The sequence below is a fragment of the Mustelus asterias genome, chromosome 8 (genome assembly GCF_964213995.1).
Source record: "Mustelus asterias chromosome 8, sMusAst1.hap1.1, whole genome shotgun sequence".
NCBI classification, from domain to species: Eukaryota; Metazoa; Chordata; class Chondrichthyes; order Carcharhiniformes; family Triakidae; genus Mustelus; species Mustelus asterias.
Genome location: NC_135808.1, coordinates 97,819,004 through 97,831,198, shown reverse-complemented (window position 1 = coordinate 97,831,198; position 12,195 = coordinate 97,819,004). Strand labels below are relative to the sequence as shown.

The window sequence follows — 12,195 nt, the reverse complement described above, 5'->3', positions numbered from 1 at the left end:
TCGCAATCTTTGAATCTACGGCCACATGTAAGGATTTCCTGGTGCAGTTTAATATGCCACATTCTGCACTCAAATTCACTTTCGAAACAGACCAGTATACTACGCTCTCTTTTCTCAACATGCTAGTTGAGAAATTCACTAATGGGTTCTCCACTACTGTGTACCTGAAGCTTTCCTTCACTCGTCATATGCATGTTGGGATTTGTATAGCTCCATTAGCTATAAACTTGGCCTTCTCAGTAATCATGTGAATAGGACCCAAGTTACCTTCAAAGCTGGTGCAGAAATGGAGCGTATCAAAGCTTTCCTATGGGATGAAGGCTATCCTGATCAGATCATTGTCTGTTCTATATCATGTAAGCTAGGAAATAGGCCAAAGACTAGCACGTTTGAACACAAGAAATGCCTGGTCTATCTCAAATTAGCTTGGAAGGGTGAAGTATGTCAAAAATTTGAACAGGTTAAACAGGTTTCATGCTGCCACTATGTAGTAGTTGAGTGATTGGTACTTTCCACTAATAGGATGCAGCTGTCAGTCCAAAATGACATTCTTTCACTACACAATTGAGCAATGTCATGTACGAACTTAATCAACAGTACAATGCCAGGTACATAGGCCTTACATCCCAATGATTTGGTGGACAAGTGGACACTGATTGGTAGGGGCATTGCCTTGGGAATTGTAAACAGTTAACAGCCAATTTTTGTTTAAATTCAATCAAGGCAAGCTGACACTGGTTAGATGGCGACAGTATCCTATTAATGGAGAATATTACTGAATTTCTCCATTGTGAGGCCTGTACCAATCGGAGTCCACTAGCCTACCAATCAGCACTCTCTTCTTATGCAGTATAGTTATTTTTTCTTTTACAATTGGTATTCTTGAGAATCTGTCCTGATGAATGAAAGACAACAAGCTTCAACAGCATGTCTCTTTTCTCAGCAATAGTCAAGTTGTGTGTTTCCAACTAATTTAAAATAATCAGTCAAGTGTGTAACATGACTCATTTACACTCACCAGAAGCAACATACATTCATACATGGGTCTGTTCTTTTCAAGAAAATGAAATATGTTCAAGCCTTGCACCTTTTTTTGAATTACCCTCGAACTTGGGCGCTTGTAGTTCCTTGTTGCATTTTCCACAGCAATACTCTGATCAATTGGGTATGGAGGGATATGGGCCAGGTGCGGGCAATTGGGACTAGCTTCGGGGCTTTAAACAAAAAGGGCAGCATGGACAGGTTGGGCCAAAGGGCCTGTTTCCGTGCTGTAAACCTCTATTACTCTAATTGTAGTTCACTTAAAAGCCAATCAGCACCCTTTTCTCCTGTAGTATATATTGTATTGATCATTTGAAATTTGCCATTCTTGCTTTTATCCTGATGAGTTCAAAACAAAAAGCTTCAGTAATATGTCTCAGCAATATTCAAACTCTGTACCACCAAGTGACTGAAGAATGGTCATATTCTATTTCAGGCCAAGTTCCCTTTGTTTGTTTCATGGATGGTGCAGTGGTGTTTAGCAACACAAGGAGAGGATTACAAAAGGCAATTTGTAGTGGAGAAAATAAGCCGATATTCTCTTTGTCATTCAGGATGGTCCTATATTCATGCCTATTTTGACAGGGCAGACCAAAGCCTAGTAGAACTAGTGTATTGAAACCAGATAAGGCAATGACTAGCTAATCCCATGGCATATCAGTTTGCACCTCTTGGGTATGAGAGCGCAAAGGTGGGTCTATATTAGAGGGAACGAATAGGATGGGAGATGTGAAGATTTTACAAGGGCCAAAGGTATCAGAAGTGGATGAAGACATGGATTTTCAAGTCAACAGCTGTAGAGGTTGTGGATAGAGTGTTACTGCCTAGGCAGTTCAGAGATTGGATACAAGTAAGTGATGTGGGGTAGATTTTCTTTCCAGGGACAAATGTAGAAGGAAGTGGTGATAAAGGAGAGTATGCTGATGTAGACTGTAAGGGAAATGAAGCATTGGACAGAGATTGCTTCGTCAATGATCAAGTAGAGGAATAGAGACGATGCTAGGTTGGAGGATGACACTGCATGTGGGTCAGGAGAGCTTAGGTGGAGGGAAATGTTTCAAGAGGACAGGAGAGCAGTGAATTCAGAAGATGTGGCAGGCGAAGCTGAGATATCGGTTGAAACTACCTAGGATGAGGTGTTTGGTACATGATGCTGAAGGTGAAGGAGGAAAGAGTATGTAATTGTGTGGAGAAGTGGGTTGTAGATAATAAGGATTTAAAGGAGAGTCAATGGGAGTGTAATATAGCCAAATATTGAGGGTAGATTAGATAATGAATAAATACAATGAAAGGCCAGTTTGTGAACTGCTGATGAGAGCCATGATGCTACCTTTGTATGAAAAAAATAGGTGGTTGAAGATACCAGATGGAGAAGCTTTGCCACTCTTAGGCAGGGAAAAAACACTCCACTGAAAGAGCTGAGTAGTTAATTAGCTAACTGGTTTATCTAGTTCCTGTAATTGCAAGTTCAGTTTACTAAGAATTCGTGGTTCTTTTGGTGCAGTCTAGCAAATGAGTGCAGTTTGGAACTGAGTGTATGCTGGGAGTTTGGTGTGTGTGGGAGTTGGTTAGTGGGGTAAGGTGGTGTTCCTTTCCTTTCGCTCTTATTTTTTCACCCTGTAGGTGTTGGTTCTTATTCCACAACAGCTATTTGGTAAGTATCTGGTAAGTGATTAAAGTATATTCTACTCCTAAGGTTTAAAATAGTCCATTAACTGGTGATAAGGTTAACAAAATACATAAAAGGAAAATAGGTAATTGAATAATTTAATTTTAAAAATTAATTAAACACATTAAGGATGGTGGGACAGGTAATGTTTCATGGCTGTAGCATGTGTGACCTCCTGATGCCATTGTGATTCAGGGCAAGCACATCTGCGTAAGTGTTTGCAGCTTGAATGTGACACAGAGGCATTGAGCGGGATGCTAAGCTGCAGACACTGCGACACGTCCAGAAGGGGTAAGTTACCTGGATACCAAGGGGTAGTCATGCCCCTTAGGATAGGGTATTCGGATTTAGCCAGTCATCAGGGACAGGAATGTGTGACTGTGAGTAAGGAATATAAATAAGAGATCTCAAAAGGCAGGAGTGCAGGAGACTAGATCTTTGCAGTTGTCCAATAGATTTGAGATTTTCTCAGCTTGTTTGGTTGAGAGCTAGGCCTGCACGGTGGATGAGCTGACTGACCATGGCACTGTGGTACAGGAAACCATTCAAGTGGGGGGAGCAAAAAAGAATGTAGTGGTAGTAGGGGACTTAGTTGGAGTTTGGCAACTATAGTTTTCTGCAGCAAAGAGCAGGAGTCCAGAAGGCTGTGTTGCTAGCCAGTGCCAGGGTTCGGGGCATTTACTCAGTGTTGGAGAGGAACTTGGATTGGGAGAGGGATGATCTCGCCATTATGGTCAGTGTACTTACCAATGACATAGGGAGAACTAGGAAAGAGATTCTGCATAGCCAGTATGAGAAGCTAGGATATAAATTAAAAAGCAGAACCTCAACGGTAATACACTCTGGATTACTTAAGCCAATTGCAAATTGACAGAGGATACGTAAAATTAGAGAACTGAATGCATAGCTCAAAGACTGGTGCGGGAGAAGTGAGTTCCAGTTTGTGGGACACTGGCACCACTACTAGGGAAAGTGGGGGCTGTACCATTGAAATGGTCTACACCTGAACCATGCTGGGACCAGTGTTTAGTGAGCCGCATAATTAGGCAAGTAGAGAGAGTGCTTTAAACTAAATAATGGAGGAAAGGGATCAAATTTGGGAAGATGTGCTGAATCAAAGAATAGAGACAAGGCAACAGAGAAAGGTTTTAATGTGTGAAATGATAAACAGATCATGACAGGTAGGAACAGAGAAAACACATCTGAGAGTAAATCAGATAATGCGAGAAGTTACAACTGCACGTAGCATTCAAAACAAAACAGATGACCTGATGGCGCTGATAGAAATAAATAAGTATAATCTGATAGCCATTACAGAGACATAGCTGCAGGATGACATAGATTGTGTCCTGAATATTGAGGGTACGTGACATTAGGAAGGACAAGAAGCTGGGGAAAGATGGAGGGTTAGCTCTCTTAATTAAGGATGGTGTAAGCACAATAGTAAGGGATGACCCAAGTTCAGGAAACCAGGATGTAGAAGCAGTTTGGGAAGAGATGAAAAATAATAAAGGCAAGAACCACTTGTGGGTGTAGTGAACAGGCCCCTTAACATATTGTAGGACTAGATTGCAGGACAGGCTTTAAAGGAGGAAATGATGGCAGTTTGTCAGAAAGATACTGAGATAATCGTGTGGGATTTTAATCTACGTGTAGACTGGAAAAATCAGATGAATTGGAATAGTTTCGTAAAACAGCATATTCTGGTGCCAACCAGAGAACAGGCTATACAAGACCTGGTATTGTGCAAAGAGATATGATTCATTAATGACCTCATAGTAAGACACCCACAGGTAGTAGCAATCATTATATGATTGAGTTTAACCTTGGGAAGAGAAGAGTGGGCACAAAATTAATATTTTAAATTTAAATAAAGGCAGTTGTGATGGCATGAAAGCAAAGCTAGCTACATTGAACTGGAAAATTAGGTTAAGGGATAGATCAATAAAGATGCAATGAACATTTGAGGGGATATTTCAGAATGCACTGAAAAAATACATTTCAGCGAGAAAGAGAAAATCCAAAGGGAGGACCCATCATCCATAGTTAATTAAGAAGGTGAAAAATAGTATTAAACTTAAAGAAAAAGCTTATAATTGTACAAAGATAGATGGTGGGTCAGAAGATTGGAATATAAAAGCAGCGAAGAAGAACTGAAAGATTGATAAAGAAGGAAAAAATAGAATATGATGGAAAGCTAGCAAGAAATATAAATCTAAAGACAGCAAGAGTTTCTATAGAAAGTGAGTCTGGGAAATTAATAATGGAAAATAAGGAGATGGCAGATTAATTGAGCAGGTATTTTGCATCGGTCTTCATGAGCGAATACAAGTAACATCCCAGAAATAGCTGTAAATCAGGAAATGAAAGGGAGGGAGGGAAGAACTCAAGAAACTTACAATCACCAGGAAAGTGGTACTGACCAAATTTTTGAAGCCAAGGGATGACAAGTCCCCAGGCCCTGATGAACTTCATCCTAGGGTTTTAAACTATATCCCGAGCAACTTCTTTTGTGATAAAAATAGAAAATGCTGGAAAAGGTCTGCCAGCATCTGTGGAGAGAGAATAGAGTCAATGTTTCGAATCCGGAGCTGACAAAAGGTCATCCAGACTCCAAACATTCACTCTATTCTCTCTCTACAGGTGCTGTCAAGCCTGCATTTTCTGTATTTGTTTTAGATTCCAGCATCCGCAGTAGTTTGCCTCCACTTCTTTTGTGATTCGCATTTAATTTTCCCAAATTCCTTAGATTCCGAGAAGGTTCCATTTGATTGGAAAATAGCTAATGCAACTCCTTTATTCAAAAAGGAAGGGAGACAGAAAGCAGGGAAAAATGGGTCAGTTTGTTTAACTATTTAGGGAAAGTTGTTAGAAACTAATAATATTACTGTTATAGCAGACACTTGGAAAAATTCAGGCAGAGTCAACATGGTTTTTGAAAGGGAAGTCGTGTTGAAGTTCGTTAAGGAAATAACATGCAGTGGATAAAGGGGAACTGGTGGATGTATTATACTTGGATTTTTAGAAGGCATTTGTTAAGATGCCGCATTGCAAAGTTATTGTAAGTAATAAAAGCTCATGGTGTAGGGGTAATATATGACTCGTATAGATGATTGACTAGCTAACTTGAAAGAGAGGGTGGTATAAATGGGTCTTTTTCTGTTTGACAAGATGTAATGAGTGGTGTGACGCATAGTTCGGCGCTGGTGCTTCAACTTTTTTTTTTCAATATGTATAAATGACTTGGATGAAGGGACCAAAGGCATAGTTTCTAAATTTGCTGATGACACAAAGATAGGTGGGAAGTAAGATGTGAAGAGGATGTAAGAAGGCTACAAAAGGGATGCAGATAAGTGAATTGAGTGGGCAACGATCTGGCAAATAGAGTATGTTAGGGTGCTGAGCCAGAACCGCAATTTATATGAGGAAGCCAGACTAGACCACAACAATTTTTCCTTTTTGACATAAATGTGGGGAAAAGATAATTTCTTTCCAGGAATGATTCGAGGATCTTTTATAGTAACACAAACTTTATTTAATAACACAGTTTAAAACTGAAAAATGAAGCAGTTCAACCATGAACAGTTGAACAAAATTTAAAAATGAAAGGAAGCAACTTTACTTTCTAGCTTTCTGTGAACAAACGCAGACTGAGTAACTGTATTGCAGAACACCTTTGGCCAGTCCGCAAGCAGGACCCAGACCTTCCTGTCGCTTGCCATTTCAACACACCACCCTTCTCTCCTGTCCACATGTCCGTCCTTGGCCTTTTGTGAAGTTCTAGTGAACCTCAATGCAAACTGGAGGAACAGTAAACCCTCTTCCGATTAGGCACTTTACAACCTTCTGGACTGAACATTGAGTGGAACAACTTCAGAGCATGAACTCTCCCCTCCACCTTCACCCCACTTCCTTTATAATATTTCATTTCTTCTTTGCATCTCATTCATCCATTTTTAACACTTTTCATTCTTTCTTTTATGTTTTCACTTCTCAAATCGCGCTCTCTATCTTGTCTCCAAAACACCCCCCCTCCCAACTCCACTTCAGGGCAACTTAATAATCTGTACCTCTGTTCTGTCATTCACACATTTCGATCACTTAATGGACCCATTTAGCACCTTTCTCAGCCTTCATCATCACCGTTTACATTTCCCTTGTCCAATTACTGTCTCCCTACCACCCCCAACCCTCATTATAAATTTTGTCTGAGTTTCATGCAAACTTGAAACATTGGCTCTATTCTCTCTCCTCAGATACTATCAGACCTGCTGAGTTTCTCCAGCATTTTCAGTTTTTGTTTTTCCTTCATCTCTGGAATCAGTTGAATGGATCATCTCCGACCAACTTCCAATGTAATTATATCCTTAAATAAGAATGCCAAAACGGTATAGAGTACTCCAGATGTGGTCTTACAAAGCCTGTACAACTGTAGCAAAACTTTCCCATTCAATTCCCCTTGCAATAAATGAAAACGTTCCACTTGCCTTCGAGATTGAAGGCTAGGTAAGAAAAAGAAGTTAATGTGAACACGAAAGATCAGTAGTAAAAGTAAAAACAAATTGAAAATCTAATTAAATAGGGATGTGGACCAGGAATGTGGGAGCAGGTGGATGCTATTGTGGTTAATAGTGACCACATCTGTACTTAAGAGGGAAATCAGGAGGGCTAAAAGAAGACATGAGGTTGCTTTGGCAGATAGAGTGAAGGAAAATCCAAAGAGCTTCTATAGGTATGTTAGGAGCAAAAAGATAGTGAGGGATAAAATTGTTCCTCTTGAAGACCAGAGTGGTAGACTGTGAATGGAACCAAAAGAGATGGGGGAGATACTAAATGGTTTTTTGCAACCGTATTTACTGAGGAAACGGGCATGGAGTCTACGGAAATAGGGCAAACAGGTAGGGAGGTCATGGAACCTTTACAGATTAAAGGGGAGGAGGTGCTTGCTGTCTTGAGGCAAATCAGAGTGGATAAATCCCCAGGACTGGACAGGGTATTCCCACGGACCTTGAGGGAAACTAGTGTTGAACTTGCAGGGGCCCTAGCAGACATATTTAAAATGTCAGTATTCACGGGGAGGTGCCAGATGATTGGAGGGTGGCTCATGTTGTTCCGTTGTTTAAAAAAGGTTCCAAAAGGAATCCGGGAAATTATAGGCCAGTAAGTTTGATGTCGGTGGTGGGCAAGTTATTGGAAGGTGTGATAAGGGATAGGATCTACAAATATTTGGATAGACGGGCTTATTAGGGAGAGTCAATATGGCTTTGTGTGTGGTAGGTCATGTTTGACCAATCTATTAGAGTTTTTCGAGGAGGTTACCAGGAAAGTGGATGAAGGGAAGGCGGTGGATGTTGTCTACCTGAATTTCAGCAAGGCCTTTGACAAGGTCCCTCATGGGAGGTTAGTTAGGAAGGTTCAGTCGCTGGGTATACATGGGGAGGTAATAAATTGGATTAGACACTGGCTCAATGGAAGAAGCCAGAGAGTGGTTGTGGAGGATTGCTTCTCTGAGTGGAGGCCTGTGACTAGTGGTGTGCCGCAGGGATCGGTGTTGGGTCCATTGTTGTTTGTCATCTATATCAATGATCTGGATGATAATGTGGTAAATTGGATCAACAAGTTTGCTGATGATACAAAGATTGGAGGTGTAGTGGACAGTGAGAAAGGTTTTCAAAGCTTGCAGAGGGATTTGGACCAACTAGAAAAATGGCAAATGGAATTTAACGCAGACAAGTGTGAGATATTGCACTTTGGAAGGACAAACCAAAGTAGAATGTACAGGGTAAATGGTAGGACTCTGAAGAGTGCAGTTGAACAGAGGGATCTGGGAATACAGGTACAGAATTCCCTAAAAGTGACGTCCCAGGTGGATAGGGTCGTAAAGAGTGCCTTTGGTACATTGGCCTTTATAAATCGGAGTATCGAGTATAAAAGTTGGAGTGTTATAGTAAGGTTATATAAGGCATTGGTGAGGCCGAATTTAGACTATTATGTACAGTTTTGGTCACCTAGTTACAGGAAGGATGTAAATAAGGTTGAAAGAGAGCAGAGAAGGGTCACAAGGATGTTGCCGGGACTTGAGAAGCTGAGTTACAGAGAGAGATTGAATAGGTTGGGACTTTATTCCCTGGAGCGTAGAAAAATGAGGGGAGATTTGATAGAGGTGTATAAGATTTTGATGGGTATAGATAGAGTGAATGCAAGCAGGCTATTTCCACTGAGGCTAGGGGAGAAAAAAAACCAGAGGGCATGGATTACGGGTGAAAGGAGAAAAGTTTAAAGGGAATATTAGGGGGGGCTTCTTCACGTAGAGGATGGTGGGAGTGTGGAATGAGCTGCCGGATAAAGTGGTAAATGCGGGGTCACTTTTAACATTTAAGAAAAACTTGGACGGGTTCATGGATGAGAGGGGTATGGTCCAAGTGCAGGTCAGTGGGACTAGGCAAAAAATGGTTCGGCACAGACGAGGGGCCAAAAGGCCTGTTTCTGAGCTGTAATATTCTATGGTTCTATCGTTCTGTAGCCAGTCTTGGTTGCTCGAGGAACTTTGGCTCAAAGTCAATGAGATGGAGGCTGAGCTTCAGATATTGCGACACATCTGGGAGGGGGAGTTACATGGGTGCTTTGTTTCAGGAGGAAGTCACATCCCTTGGATTAACCACTTTGAATTCAGTCAGTGGTCAGGAACAGGCAGTCGAGGGATCCAAGAGGTAGCACTGCAGGGGCATCAGCCCTGCCCTTGTCCAGCAGACCGGAGATTCTTGCTCCCTGTGCGGATGAGAGCGGGGACTGTAGGATGGATGACCAAACTGACCAAAGCACTGTGGTATAGGGAGCCATTCAAGTGGGGGGATAAAATTATTCGGGGATAATATAGTTAGGGAAATAGACACTGTTCTCTGTAGCCAGGACCGAGAGTCCCAATGGCTGTGTTGCCTGCTTGGTGCCAGGGTTCAGGACATCTGCTCTGGGCTGGATAGGAACTTGCAGTGGGAAGGGGAGGATCCACTGGTTGTGGTTATAGAAGTATTCAGCACAGAAAAAGGCCCTTCGGCCTATTGCGTTTGCGCCAATAAAAGACAAAGCACCCAACTATTCTAATCCCATTTTCCAGCACTTGGGCCCACAGCCTTGTATGCCTTGGCATCGCAAGTGCAGATCTAAATAATTATTAAATGTTATGAGAGTCCCTGCCTTCACCACCCTTTCAGGCAGTGGATTTCCACCATCTGTTGGGTAAAATATTTGTCCTTGCACGTCCAGTCTAAACCGTCTGCTCCTTTCCTTAAATCTCTGCCCCCGAGTCAATGAGTCATTGATCCCTCCACCAAGGGGAAAAGTTTCTTCCTGTCTACTCTATTTATGCCCCTCATAATTTAATACATCTCAATCATGTCCCCCCTCCGTCTCCTCTTCTCCAAGGAAAACAACCCCAGTCTATCCACTCTGTCTTCGTAACTAAAACTCTCCAGCCCAAACAACATCCTGGTAAATCTCTTTTGCACCCTTTGCAATGCTGTCATATCCCTCCTATAATGTGCATTCCAGAACTGCACACAATATTCTAGCTGTGGCCTAACCAACATTTTATGTAGTTCCAAACTAGACCCCGCTCTTAACCTCCATGCCTCGGTTAATAAAGGCAAGTATACCATATGCCTTTTGAACCTTGTTGTCCACTTGTCCTGCTATCTTAAGGGATAGGACGATAGAGATATGATGAAGGAGCAGCGCTCCGAAAGCTAGTGGCTTTTGCTACCAAATAAACTGTTGGACTTTAACCTGGTGTTGTGAGACTTCTTACTGTGTTTACCCCAGTTCAACGCTGGCATCTCCACATCTTCAGGGACCAGGGTATATGCACACCAAGGTCGGTACTAACGACATGGGTAGAATGAGGAAAGAGATTCTACATAGGCAGTTTGAGGAGCTAGGCACTAAATTGTACGACAAATCCTCCAAGGTTTTTTATCCCTGAATTATTAACTGAGCCATGTGCAGATTGGCATCGGGTGCATAAAATTAGACAGAAGAATATGTGGCTTAAAGACTGGTGTGGGAGAAGTCGGTTTCATTTCACGGGGCACTGGGATCCGTACAGTGAGGACTGTTACCGTTGGGGAGGCCTACATCTGAACTATGTTGGGGCCAGTATCCTTGCAATCGCATAACTAGGGAAGTAGAGAGGGCTTTAAATTAAATGGTGTGGGGAGGGGGATGGGGATGTTCATTCTGTAGAAGGGATATATAGGCTTACAAAGAGGATATGACATTACAAGGCAGCTACTCGGGTAATGATACCCAGAGTGTGATCGGAAGGGACAGTGTATAAACATTTAAAAAAGCAAAAGACAAGTCAAAAGCGAAAAAAATGGAAACAAGGCAAAATTAATGGTTTTTTTACTTAAATGCACGTAATATTTGGCACAAAATAAATGGCAAATTAATGGCAAAAATTGAGATTACATAGGCATGATTATAAGGAGATCAACACTGGACGCTAAGTATTCAGGGATATGTGACTTTGCATAAGGACAGGCAGGAAGGAAACGGTGGTGGGGTATCTTTGTTAGTATGAGATGGAATAAGTATGATAGCAAGAAATTAACTTGGATCAGAAGATGTAGAATCCGTGTGGGAGAAGGTAAGGAATATCATGAGGAAGAAGACACTGGTTAAAAAAATACTTTGCATTTGTCTTCACGGGGGAAGGCACTAATCACATTCCAAAATAATCAAGGGGGGGGGAAGGAAATAAATACACTAACTATCAGTAGAGAAAAAGTACTAGGGAAACTAATGGGAGTAAAGACTGATAAATCTGCTGGACCTGATGGATTGCATCCTAGCATATAAAAGGAAATAGCTATTGAGATAGTGGATACACTGGTAGTAATCTTCCAAGAATCTTTGAATTCTGGAAAAGTCTCAGAGAATTGGAAAACTGCCAATATCACACCTTTTTTCAAAAAAGGATGGATACAAAAATTGGGAAAATGTTAAGAGCCCATTTTAAAGGATGTAATAGCAGAGCATTTAGAAATGTATAATATATTCAAGCAGAGTCAGCTTGGCTTCATGAAGGAAAAACCATGCCTGAAATATTTATTAGAATCCTTTGAGGTGGTAATGAGCAGGGTAGATAAAGGAGAACCAGTAGATGTAATATATTTGGATTTCTAAAAAGTGTTTGCTAAGGTACTGCACGAAAGGCCACTGAATATGATAAGAGCCCATGATGTTGGGGGTAGTAGAAATATAGAAACATAGAAAATAGGGGTAGGCCATTCGGCCCTTCAAAGCTGCTCCGCCATTCATTTTGTTCGTGGCTGATTATCAAATTCAATATCCTGATCCCGCCTTTCTCCCATATACCTCAATCCCTTTAGCTCAAGAGCTATATCTAATTACTTATTGAAATTACCACTTTCTGTAGTAGTGAATTCCCCACATTCACCACCCACTGGGAGAAGAGATTTCTCCTC

At 41.5% G+C, this 12,195-nt stretch overlaps 1 protein-coding gene across 1 annotated transcript in view; it reads left to right on the top strand.

The window, feature by feature from the left end:
• Nucleotides 1-12,195, top strand: part of faf1 (Fas (TNFRSF6) associated factor 1) — a 305,741-nt gene that overhangs the window by 167,049 nt on the left and 126,497 nt on the right. The window lies entirely within an intron of this gene.